At 41.2% G+C, this 12,423-nt stretch overlaps 1 protein-coding gene across 1 annotated transcript in view; it reads left to right on the top strand.

Annotated features, from left to right (window-relative positions):
* zgc:171482 (zinc finger protein) overlaps positions 1–12,423 on the top strand; it is a 46,455-nt gene that overhangs the window by 3,033 nt on the left and 30,999 nt on the right. The window lies entirely within an intron of this gene.

The following is a 12,423-nucleotide window of genomic DNA, read 5'->3' on the forward strand; positions in this document are numbered from 1 at the left end:
AGATTCATCCTTTTCAAATCTTCAGTGATCCGTTTTTCAATTGACAAGTCAACCAGCCACTTCACTGTCAGTAAAAGCATGTGGTTCACACTATGGAGGGACACATTTGACACGTTTTTTCTGTTAAATGACACTGATTAAATTCTGTCTTAATGAATTTGAGCTTGAAAGACATATTTACTCACTCAAGTGTTGATTGCTTTAGAAAACAAATCAGTATAAACACTGTCAATCCATACACAGAGATTTTTATTAGTTTAATTCAGATTTCTGCCCTTAGCTATTGTGTTATGCTTCTACTTCATTCTATTGTCTATAAAAATGATCTCCATATGTAGGCTGTGTGTTTCCTCAGGCCTGCTCCATAGCAACAGGCAGCATATCTTATTCTAATATCTTATTTCTTACACCGGGTGACCTTTGTGGTTACCTTATATCTGTGGGTGTGAATGAGCCTTATTGGTGTGTGACCTGTTTAACCTTTACCAAATGAATATTCATCATAATATCATTTATATACACGGTGACCTCTTGACACAATCTGCAAACAGACCTTTTACACTCCGTTTTGCTGCATAAAAAAGCAGATATGAATACAATTGCACTGTATTACTAATGACTGCCTTGGCTTGAACAAGTCAAACTTCATTTCTTAGTCCGTTTCAACTGCAACAGGAAGCAGAAGGGACATATTTAATGCACATCTTGCCACGGTTGTCGTGTTATGTTAATATCATCGTCGGACTAATAGCCAGTTGCATATTTCATATCGGGCAAAGCAGACCGGGACCCTTTAGAAATCAATTTTCTTTTGCGCCATCATCGTTGTGCTTTGGAAACTGGCCGGGTGCCAGATCAGCAGAATGGTAAAGGAGAGGAGTGTATCATAGAGTGGCGGCTGCATTAGTGAAAATATGCTAAAAGGTGTACAGTTCATTCCTGTTTTTACATTTGCCGTCCTCATTATGTCTCCCAGTGGGTGTCACAGGCTGAGATTTGCATTGGGACGCGCAGTAAGGCATCTGATAGTAGCTTCCTTCAAGGTCATGCCCCATTTACACCACGCATCTGTCAGTGCAAGTGAATATTGCCAGCCAAGTGTTCGGAACTAGATCTGAAATATTACACCACCCCATAGCATTTAGTATCATCTTCCTTTTACTTTGAGGCCATTGTAAATAAATGAGTATTGTGTGCACATCTGGGAAATAGCTTTTAGGACAAATACGGTGTTCTTTATTGCAGACATAAAAGCAGTATGGTGCAGGGCTCTCTGGGGTTTGGTAGAGATCGTTTCAGTACAAGCGCAGATGCACCTCACTGTACTCGAGTCCCTGAAGAGGAGGGACTGTGGCTTGAAAATCACAGACACAATTTTATTTCTTTATGAATAAAACAACAACAACAAAAAAAAGTTATAATAATAAAACATCAACTTAAGAGTTCATTGTAATGAGGAATAAAAATAGTCCATAGTACTCCTTCCATCTTCTTCCCCTTATCCGGGGCCCGGGTCGCTGGGGCATCAGTCTAAGCAGGGACTCCCAGGCCTTCCGCACCCCAGACGCTTCCTCCAGCTCCTATGGGGGATCTCAAGATGTTCACAGGTCAGCTGAGAGACATAAACCCTCCAGCATGTCCTGGGTCTTTCCCGGGGTCCCCTTCCAGTGGGACACCTCAGCTGGCTCCTCTCGACATGGAGGAGCAGCGGCTCTACTATGAGCTCCTCCTGTGTGACTGAGCTCCTCACCATATGTCGGCACCGATCCACCTGTCAATTTTGCGCTCCATCTTTCCCTCACTCGTGACCCTGGGACTCTCCACCCAGCGGTCAAGAACCATGGCCTCGGATTTGGAGGAGCTGATTTTCATCCCAGCTGCTTCATACTTCATACATCAAGCGAGGACCTGTACATCACATGTTACAGGTCCTGGCTTGATGAAACCATCAAGACCACATCATCTGCAAACAGCAGAGATGAGATCCTATCGTCCTCCTAGAAATCGTTGCCATAAAAACAATGAACATAACCTTAACAAAAGCCAGCCCTGGCGGAATCCAAAGTGCACTGGGAACAGGTCTGACTTACTGCTGGCAACGCGAACACAGCTCCTGCTCTGGTCATACAGGGATCATACTCCCAGAGCACCTCCCAAAGGACACCATGAAAGACAAGGTCAAATGCCTTCTCCAGATAAACAAAACACATATTGACTGGTTGGACAAACTCCCGTGATCCCTCAAGCACCCGATGCAGGGTACAGAGCTGGTCCAGCCTTCCACATCTGGGAGCGGAACACTGGGCCAACACACTCTCATGATACGTTTGGGCGTGGCTTCCTCATTTGCCAGCGGACTCAAAACTACCAGGTGGTGATCATTTGACAGCTCTGTCCCTCTGTTACCCAAGTGTCCAAGACACTCGGTCGGAGGTCAGATGACACGACAACAAAGTTGATCATCAACCTCCGACCTGGGGTGTCCTGGGGCCACGATGGACACCCTTGTTTCTTGAACATGGTGTTTGTTACGGACAAACTGTGACTAGCACAGAAGTCCAATAACAGAACACAGCTCGGGTTCAGATCAGGGAGGCCTTCTTCCCGATACTCCAGGTGTTACTGTCGTTGCCCACATGGGTGTTGAAGTTTCCCAGTAGATCGAGTTCCCAGTCAGTGCACTAGTGTCTAGTACCCCTCCCAGGGACTCCATGAAGGCCGAGTACTCTGCTCTGCTGTTTGGCACGTACACCAACACAACAGTGAGAGACCTGTCCCCGACCTGAAGGTGCAGGGACACGACCCTCTCTTCATATTACTGTCACGGTTATCATAACTATTTTATGCTTGAGGGGAATAATCCTTGGAGAGTGGAGAGGGGTCAAAGGGTTCACTAGTCCCTCTCTTATACTCAGACTGATTTAGTTGTATTTACTTCTGTTATTCCGTGTTTACTTGCACTGTTATCTTCGGTGTTCTCAAAGGTACCTATAAATAAGATGTGTGCAAACAATTGACATTACATTATATTGTCAGTACTTCCATAAATGCATACAATGTACAACTTCTCACACATTTGAAAGTATAAAAATGAATAAATGAAAGTCTTAAAATACTGCCTACAGATCCACTGAAGAGCTCATTTACATTTAAACTTGTGAAAAATGTTTATTGATTTGAACATTTTCTAAGCTAAACTCCAGTTCTTTAAATTTTTATTCTAATGTGGCTGGAGACAATCAGAACTAGCTCTAATCTCTCAACAGGTATTAAACACAGTATTACTAGAACATCCCATTTACGTAATGCCATTGTAATGTCCACACTGCATTAGATTAAGTATAAGTCTTACATAAGCAGTCCAATACAAGCCAATAGCTTTCAGGGAAACACTGTGGGAGGACGTGACCATACGCAGTTCCTAATAAAAAGTAAATAAATTGTTTGTTACCTCTGGCTCATCGCTGGGATTTCCGCAAGCGCAACAACAGCAAAAATCATACCCAGACAACACGTTTACAAAATTGGATCACAGTGACTGACAGTGGATGGTACAAGGACATTAGTGTGCACGTCCCCCGAGGAAAAAACTTCATCATTAGCAAGCCGACGTGATGAAACAGAGAATACATCTTTCGAATGGTGAGACAAAGTGAGATGGGGACAACGTGGTGGAAGATTAGATGATGTTCCAATATGCCACTGATCAAGATGCTTGTTTGACTAATCACTAACAGTTACGTTCCTAATTAACAATTAAGCTGCTGTGTTTGAGTAATAGAGAGAAAACGGACCGAGATGGTCAATCTACAGTGTTGTCTCAGCTGTTCAGGCTTGTTTTAGAGCGTACATCTACAGCAGAGGTTACAGTTGCATTGGGAGTTTCGAGTCTGAATTGAAAAAGGTTGTGCCAGTTTTATTGCAAATCTATTTGGCAAAGATGGCAAGAATTTCAGAATGACTATAACTGCCCCAACTTAATAATATTTTGAGGCTCTATGTTTACATTTTCTTTGCAAAAGTGGGGAGATTTTTGTTATTTTTGTTGTAATACGACAAGATTTGAGCTGGAGACTGTGGAATACCTCACTTGTTTGGCAAATTATTGGTTCACTCTGCTATTTATTTCTCGCAGCTCAGGCCTTTTAATGATCCTGTCTATCTAAAAATGGTTTACAAGGACTATTTTAGATTATTGTTATAGTGTGAGTGACAAAAAGTAGTTTCAATATTATCATTTCTCACAATATTTATCTGTAGAGATATGTTGGACTTCAAAATCTCTTATCGTGGCAGGACTAGCTATAAATTACAATAAGTTACTTTTGGGATTGTTCTGATCAAATTTACCATTCGATTTGCGATGTATGCTCTAATCCAGGGGAGTCCAAACTATGGCCCGGGGGACAAATGCGGCCCTCAAACCAGCTTTTATCGGCCCTTAAACCTCCTGCTGAACCGGCCCAGTTGATCAAAAGGAATACTTTTAACAGCAAATTAAACTAATTCTACGCCTATAACCTCAAACATCATATTAAATTGTGATACAGACCTAAAATGAAAGTGTTTCAAGCCTTATTAATACACAGCGACTCCGTCAAAGCGGCGTATGAAGCACCGCGCTGCATTGATCGCCGGTTTATGGCTCTCCACTTTGAATATCTTTTGAGACGTGACCCTCGATAAAAAGTTTGGACACCTTGGCTCTAATCTGTTCAGAAATTTTAACTAATCTTAACAACACGTAGGACAAGAAGGCCAACTCAAATTGCAACTTTGATTTAAGATAAGATATGCCTTTATTAGTCCCACAGTGGGGAAATTCCAGTATTGCACCGCACAGTTAAAGAACAGAAGGAAAATGGTACATGCAATAAAACAAGATAATAGATAAATAGCTTAAAATAATAATAAAAAAAATAAATAAATAGACTTAAAATTAAACTAAAAATAGACTCTAATGTAACATTTCCGTAAAGTGACTTGAGTATTGAATTAATATTAGTATTTGACCGCAACATATTGTGCAGCCATAACTGTGTCGGCCATCTTTACTGTACAATTTGGATGGATTACAAATGAACTTAATCAGCATCACTGAAATGTCTTACTCTTGTGACGACTATCGTGTAACAACGTCCTAATGGAACAGAGGGACCCGCGGTTTTGTTGCCGCTCAGCACAACATCTCCATATGCTACAGTCACAAAACAACCCTGTTCATTTCTACATCTGCCTTTTGTCTCCCGCTATTAACTCGCTTTCCCTAAGTTTGCTCAACAACACAAGTGCAGTCACAGACACCAAAACTTTTAACAAACCGGGAAAAAAAATCTAACTTCACCCCTAATAATAGTCGTCATTCACCCTCTAATGAAAGCATATTGTGCCCCAAAGCCGTAACTGTGCTATTAATCCCATTAACATCTAATGACCCAGAGAGAGAAAGAGTCAAATATAGTAGCGCCGCAGTGAGAAGAAAAGGTCCTGGAAAGGCAGAGAGCTTTTAGCACCACACTCCAAACCTCTACAGATGTTATGGATGTCAGAGTGCAAATCATTCCCAACATCCAAGCGTAACGCAACCAAATTAGCCCTTATGTATTCAAGAGGATAAAAAGATGATGATTTTAATGGTGATCTGCAAAAAAAAGTATGAAAATGTACAACTCCAAAAGAGAGTGTCAGGTTTTCTGTAACTGCATTTGAATCCCAATGAGGCTGCACAGTATTGACAAAAATGCAGTGTTTTATTTAAAGCATTTCAAGGATTATATTCAGGCAATCCATCAGAAATGTACGGAAACAAGTTTGTAAATATCTCGGATGAGGTTCAAGTATCGCACAAAACATAAATGAACCGTATTCACCAATCATCAAGTGTAGAAATATCACTTTATACCCATCTATCTCTCCATCCATCTGTTTTCTTCTGCTTATCTGCGACCAAGCACTATCTAAGCAGGGGCTACCAGACTTCCCTCACCCTAGACACTTCCCCCAGTCCCTCCAGTGTGTCCTAGGTCTTCCCCGAGGCCTCCAACCAGTGGGACAAACCTTAACTTCAAAAATGTGTTTACAAGTTCGTATTATTTTTGATTAGCTCCATTTGCACCCCTTTTGATTCATTTCTGACACGCCATTAATCCCAAGTATTTCACACATTTTTAAAAGTAAGAATAAATCCTCAGCCCTTTTGCATTTTGTGCAGCATAAATAGAAACAGTATTTTCAGCCGCGTACAGTCATAAGCATGTCCGGATGCTTAATTACCACTTAAATCTTAAAGCAATATTCTATGTGATATTATGCTGGCTTTCAGTTCTAATAAGCCACTAATTTCTCCCCAAAATGCCACTGCCTCATAATTTCACAATTTTCTGTTGCCCCTGGAAAAAAAAACGATTATAAAAACCTTAACGAAGTCTTAAATTAGTAGCAGAAAGTGAAAGTTGATTTTAATTGTACCATAACTCATAAGACAAATAACGAAGTACAAAGTGAGCGTGCTAAATCTCCGCTACACCGCAGTACGCTTTCAGAACAGCTTCGTCCACCTTTTGCTTAGTTTTTAGCACATGTATAATTAATTTACAGGAAGCGTCCCTTGGATAACTGTCCCCGCTGTGAGAAAAAAAAGGATCTGTGGTGAAAAACGCTGCTCTGTGTTTAAGGAACATTGTATCTGCTCCACTTTTCTGCAGCAGTGGTCTCGCCTCCATCGCTCCTCCATCTTTCATGAATAGTCCCTGCCCTCGAGGCTCAGCTCACAGTTGGAAGACAGAGAACTTTTTGTCTACCTGTTTTTTGTTTTTTTTTTGTACTGAGGTGATCAATGTGTATCGCTGAGACAGACTTTTGCAGGTGCGCTCTAAGTTAAGAGAGGAAAGTTATATTTTTACCATAGACTGTGTATATAAATGGACATATCTAAGCTGCTAGCCGCTGCGTTCCAAATAGGACGTGAGCATGGGCGCGCGTCCAGCTCCATCGACTCTGGCTCCGATTCACTTTACACTGAAAAACTGTCACCTCTGTCTTGGTAATGGCTGCAGTGAGCCTTGTCATTTTGGTCTTAAAATCTTCATATTAACATCCTCTACGTGATCCAAGCGTCTTTATTTCGCTATTTTGTCTGTAAATCAAGATAAGAACATTAAAAACAGGTAAATCAGGTGCTCTCTTTCCCCCGTGGCTCTCACTAGCGTTAGCAACAGGTTTGATTGACAGCGTTGCTAAGTGCCCGCTCTCTGCTAAACCAGAGGTGCGTGCGGGAAGGGGCGTTACCTTCAACAGCCTGGCTCTGGATTGGCTCTTTGGTTGCTATGATACTTGCGGTCAGAATCTGGCTCAAAATTTGCCCCTATAACTGCTTTAGCGTCGATGAGCTTCATTTGACTGGAGCCGAACGCCATTTGTAACGTCGCAGTCACTTATTCCACTTCTTTATTCAGTCTGTGATTCATACGTGACGTCTACTGTGACTGGCGTGTTCTTAGTCTGAAACTTAATTCTGAAATAAAACCCTAAGCAGCAGATTTATTACAGTGTTTAAGTTTTAAATTTGGGTTGTAATTAAGGTTCACGGTGTAACCTTTCTAGTTGGGGGTGTGCCATCTGCTTGCCTCTAAGGAGATGTCATTGCTCTCATGTTTCACAGTATGGCATTAAATTTACTAAAACTTTTTTCTTTTTATTGTGAGCTGGGTCCCCTCTCTACAGATTAACCATGGGACGATATTGAAATTTTGTGTTGCGATTCACGATTATATCACGAACGATAAGGATTGAAGTTGCTGAGACTTTATATTTATTCATATCCATAACATTTTTTGCTTTTAATGTTATGAATAAGTCCTATGTCTTTTGTATAATTGTGCTTTGTTATCAGTGAAAACAGCTATGATCTAACAGAGAACATTGTATAAACAGGGCTCTCGACAGAAATTTGGGGGCCCCCGGGGACAAGAAGCCTCACAATTCCGGGCCCCTAAAACTGTGGGACCTGAGACAACAGACCACTTTGTCCCCTCGTTGACTCTGCTGATACCATGACGATTACCACTATTATAAAAAATGTCCCACGATCGATTAAATGTTTCCTTTTTATCACCATAAACCACATGTGTCAAACTCAAGGCCCACGGGCAAAATGTGGCCCGCCAGGTCATGGTATGTGGCCCGCGACAAAGTAAATTAAAAGGTATGACTTATGGTAGGTATTAAAATATCAGTTTATCAGGACATACACAGTTACACACAAAAAAAATTCATATCTATGCAAATCCATATGCAATATTTGTAACTTGAATAAATAATAAATATAGAAAAAAGTAGTTTTATTTTACATTTAGTTATATTAATCTTATAGTTACATCTGGCCCTTTGAGAGCGACCATTTTGATGATGTGGCCCTCTGTGAAAATGAGTTTTGACACCCCTGCCATAAACTATTATTATTTATCGTCCGTCCCTTCTACAAATTTAACCTGTAACTTGTCGCGGTAGCATCTTCATGGAGAATTTTAATGTCATACTGTGGAACAATTCTTGGCAAAACAATAACAATAACACCAAGCAGATGGCTGACTCTTTACTAGAAAAGTTACACCGTGCTATGATTTTTGTCTTGAGGAAAGGACCGTAATTGGCCAAGGTTACTTCTGTCATTACTGTGTGTGTGGATTCATGAAAGATTCAAAAGATTCTGCACACGTTTCTCTTGTTATTATGGTTTTACTGTTACACGTTTATGTTAGTATAAAAATCTTATCAGGCATGGTTGGCTTATGGATATCGTGCAGTTGTTTAGCTGGCACAGAACAAAGCTGGATCCTGCAGTGCAAACAAAATAGAGCGTGGATTGAGATTGGAGACCCTGGTCCGGGTTCCTTTGAAGACTTCATTCACTCAGTCTAGTACCTTTGATTGCAATTGTACAAAAGGGAGGGTTGTTAATCTTGACCCGTGCATGGGGAGGGACAATCAAAGCGACATAGAGGGAAGATTACATTACCAAGAGCAACACGGGAATAAAAAAAACACATAGTAAAGCATCAATGTCATGTGGAATGGTTAAAAGGAATGGAACGTCTATGGTCTATTATTATTAAAGCAATATTGTCAGTCCCTGTAGATGCGCTTTAGACGGGCACAAGTCAATATCTCATCACATTACTCATAATTTTAACAGCCGTTTAAAAGGCAGACCGAGATTCTGAACAAAAGTGCACCCCTGAGTCCAGGTCACAGCGGGGCCATGCGGACGGAGCGGAAATGAAACTGTGACGAGGAAATGGAGGAAGCAGCGAGTTAAAAGGAACGTGCTGCCGGACCACCTGCTGTTCTGCCCCTCGTTATCGCTCCGTGTCTGTCCATCCCTCATGTGCTAATACTGTGCACTATACACACAGCTGCGGCAGTTTACAGTTAACACAACAAGCACTGCATTTGCAATACCTAACGGGCAGATTACGCTTAAAGATAGAAGTTGTATTCCGTTTGATTCATGATTCTTATGCGAAAATCGACCTTTCAGAGTTTTTAAACATGTTGTAGTTGTTTCCCCTTCTCATTTACCCTCTCATAGTTGATTTGTGCATGTTTTAACAATCTTTCATCTTTAGTTTCAAGACGCCATATTGCCGATCAATCCTTATTTTAATCACCACGGGCATACTCCCACTGTTCTGTACTTACTTTGTTCTCCAATTTTATTTCCTCAATCGATGATATGTGTAGGATTCGGCAGCCTCGTGTAGTCATTTCTTGCACAAATGAAAAAAAAATGGCCGAGCGTGATGTGCAGTTATCCACAGGAGGCGCTGACAGCGACACAGTGACGTTTACGGTGACATTGGCAGCGGATTTGTTTCTTTTATAAAGTCGTTTTAGATGAGTACTGCGATTTAACATGTGCAAATTCTAACATAATTATCCACAGGTGGGTTATATAGATTATAACTGCAACAGACACAAGCACAATACGTCTTCTTTAAGCGTTCCTGTGCGCTGAGAGCCTGAACGACACCGGAGATGAAGATGCATGAGTGTATAGATTGGTGAAGAACGCCGCCTTCTATAGGAAGTGCAAACAGCTGTGAACAGTTGCTGCTAGCATTTGTGTTTAGGGATTATCTTGCTCTTTCCTAGTCCAGGGTCAATATAGGAAGCCAGGACTTGCATTACAAGTTTGGTAATGGTTTATGAGATGCCCGCTAGTTAGAGGGATGTCAAGATTAATAAATGATTCAATAATAACTTCAGAAACAGGTTAAACTCTGGCATCTGAATGACAGTGAAGTTTAGCGTTGTAAATACTTGTAAAATCACAATGTTTCGTGTGCAAATTTAGCCTGGATGGACTTACACAAAATGGCATTCCCTGTCGCTGGCAAACAAAGTGTACGGTGCAAAGATGATACTCCTTTGTTTATCCTGTGGGGGGCAAAATGGGTTTGCGACACACTTTTCTCATGAACTACGCTCATGAGTTTGATGATTTGAGTCGACTCTGCGGATTTTATGTCCGTGAATCATTTTGTGCATCCTCGATTTCATGTTTTTTCCAGTCAGATCCATTCAAATCTATCCCATAGCTGTGTTTTTTTTACAATCTTCAAATCATGTTACATCGTGAGGAATGAGTAAGAGCTCTCTCTAGGCAAGGATTTCAGACAAATCATTTAAAAAGGACCGTGTACTGTACTACCCTGTTTACTGAATTGCTTTTGAGTCTATTCATGTAACAGCATTTTAACCGTTGCCCAAGGCTGCCAAACACGAACCAGTAATTCCTTCATTTCTTCAGCACGATGAAGTGTATATGATTTATGTGTATTTATCAACGTATGAAGCGATTGGAAACTCATTTGCTATTAAAAAGCTGTCTGCAACTGTTTTTTTCCAACTGCCTTTCCATCGTCTTTCACTATATTGAGGTGTATAGGGCGTAAAAGTCCACACTGCAGCAAATGTAACCTTCAATTTAAGGGTGTGGCTAGAAAAAAAGTGCAAAAACCTGCTCCCATTTCTGTCACTAACCCTGCGAAGTGCGTTTCCATTACTTCTTATCAGTATCTATTATCAGTAACCCATTTTAATTCGCTGTTTAGGAATCCCTGGCTAAAAGTATGTATGCATAACACCGCATATTGGCTAATAAATTATAGATTTTCAGATTAACTTCTCCCCCCCGACTCCAATTACAGCCATTCTTCAGATGCCTGTTTTGCCTTATGTAGTCACTGATAAGGATTGTATTATTCTAGCTGGAATCACAACACTAACAGGATTTATGATATGGAAATCCTCTCACACAGACCACACCAGACCTCTCTCCTTCTGCCTCTCTTTAATTATTTCTCTTTATCTGTCTCTCCATCTCTGTGCTCCATTGCCTCAGCCATTCCATTAATCTCTGCAACAGATTGCTTCTATTAATTAGTCCTCATCTCCTATCTTGCATGTAATAATTAGGTAATGGAGATATTAGGAGATAGGGACAGAGCTGCGTTTACAATGACTTTTCATTTCAGGCAGATTAAGATAGGCTTGCTTTGCTCAAATCCCCGGCGCTTTCATAATCAGGGAATATTTCTTGCCCAATTATGACTGCCACTTTGTCAATGATTTACAGTCAATACAATTTGTTATATTACGACACACGACTTGATGGCTCTGCGCGTCTCGGTGTTCCCTGATTGCTAGAAACATTTGAATGAATATTGTCCCAAGCAGCAGACGGTAATGGCTTATTCAGCACTCCACATAAAAGCTATCAGGGGCTGTTTGTCTAACGCATCTCCTCCTTCATTTGGTCGTTCTGGGGTCACGCTCAGGTTGTGACTGATGTGCTGGGAAGTGTCTATGCAGCATGTCTCTTGTTAATTGGAAGGTCCAAAAGGTACGTTAAACAGAACAGGAGACGAGACAGCAGTAATTACCAAAGCGCTTCTCTGTGCGGAGAGCAGAGCATTGTGTTGGAAGTAATTGCACACCAGACTTGAGATAAAGAGTAGCAATTTTCATCAATCCCGTGCCCTGCTGACTTGTGTGTGTATATATTTCGGTGTGATCTCATCCCCGGATCTATCTCGCGATGCCATTTGAAAGAACTGACCTCTGTAGCTTCTTATGCGGATGACTTATGAGCCGCTCTTTTCCTGGAGGCAACAAGTCCGGGTTGTTTTAATGGCTGACGCGCCTTTGGACACGTTACTCAGACTAACAGTGCCTGAGGGGCCAGACCTAATGAAAAGAATAGAAAATTGAACAGAAGACCCCCAGAGCACGTCGTTAGACTGTTTTATATGATGGTATACACAGAGCAGAAGGGAAACACAGGTTGTTACACAGCCGCTTTGACACAGCACCCACCCAGCACTCACCCAGCAGGATGTTTTATCAAAGCAAAGACACAAA

The sequence above is a fragment of the Periophthalmus magnuspinnatus genome, chromosome 15 (assembly GCF_009829125.3).
Source record: "Periophthalmus magnuspinnatus isolate fPerMag1 chromosome 15, fPerMag1.2.pri, whole genome shotgun sequence".
Taxonomy (NCBI): Eukaryota; Metazoa; Chordata; class Actinopteri; order Gobiiformes; family Gobiidae; genus Periophthalmus; species Periophthalmus magnuspinnatus.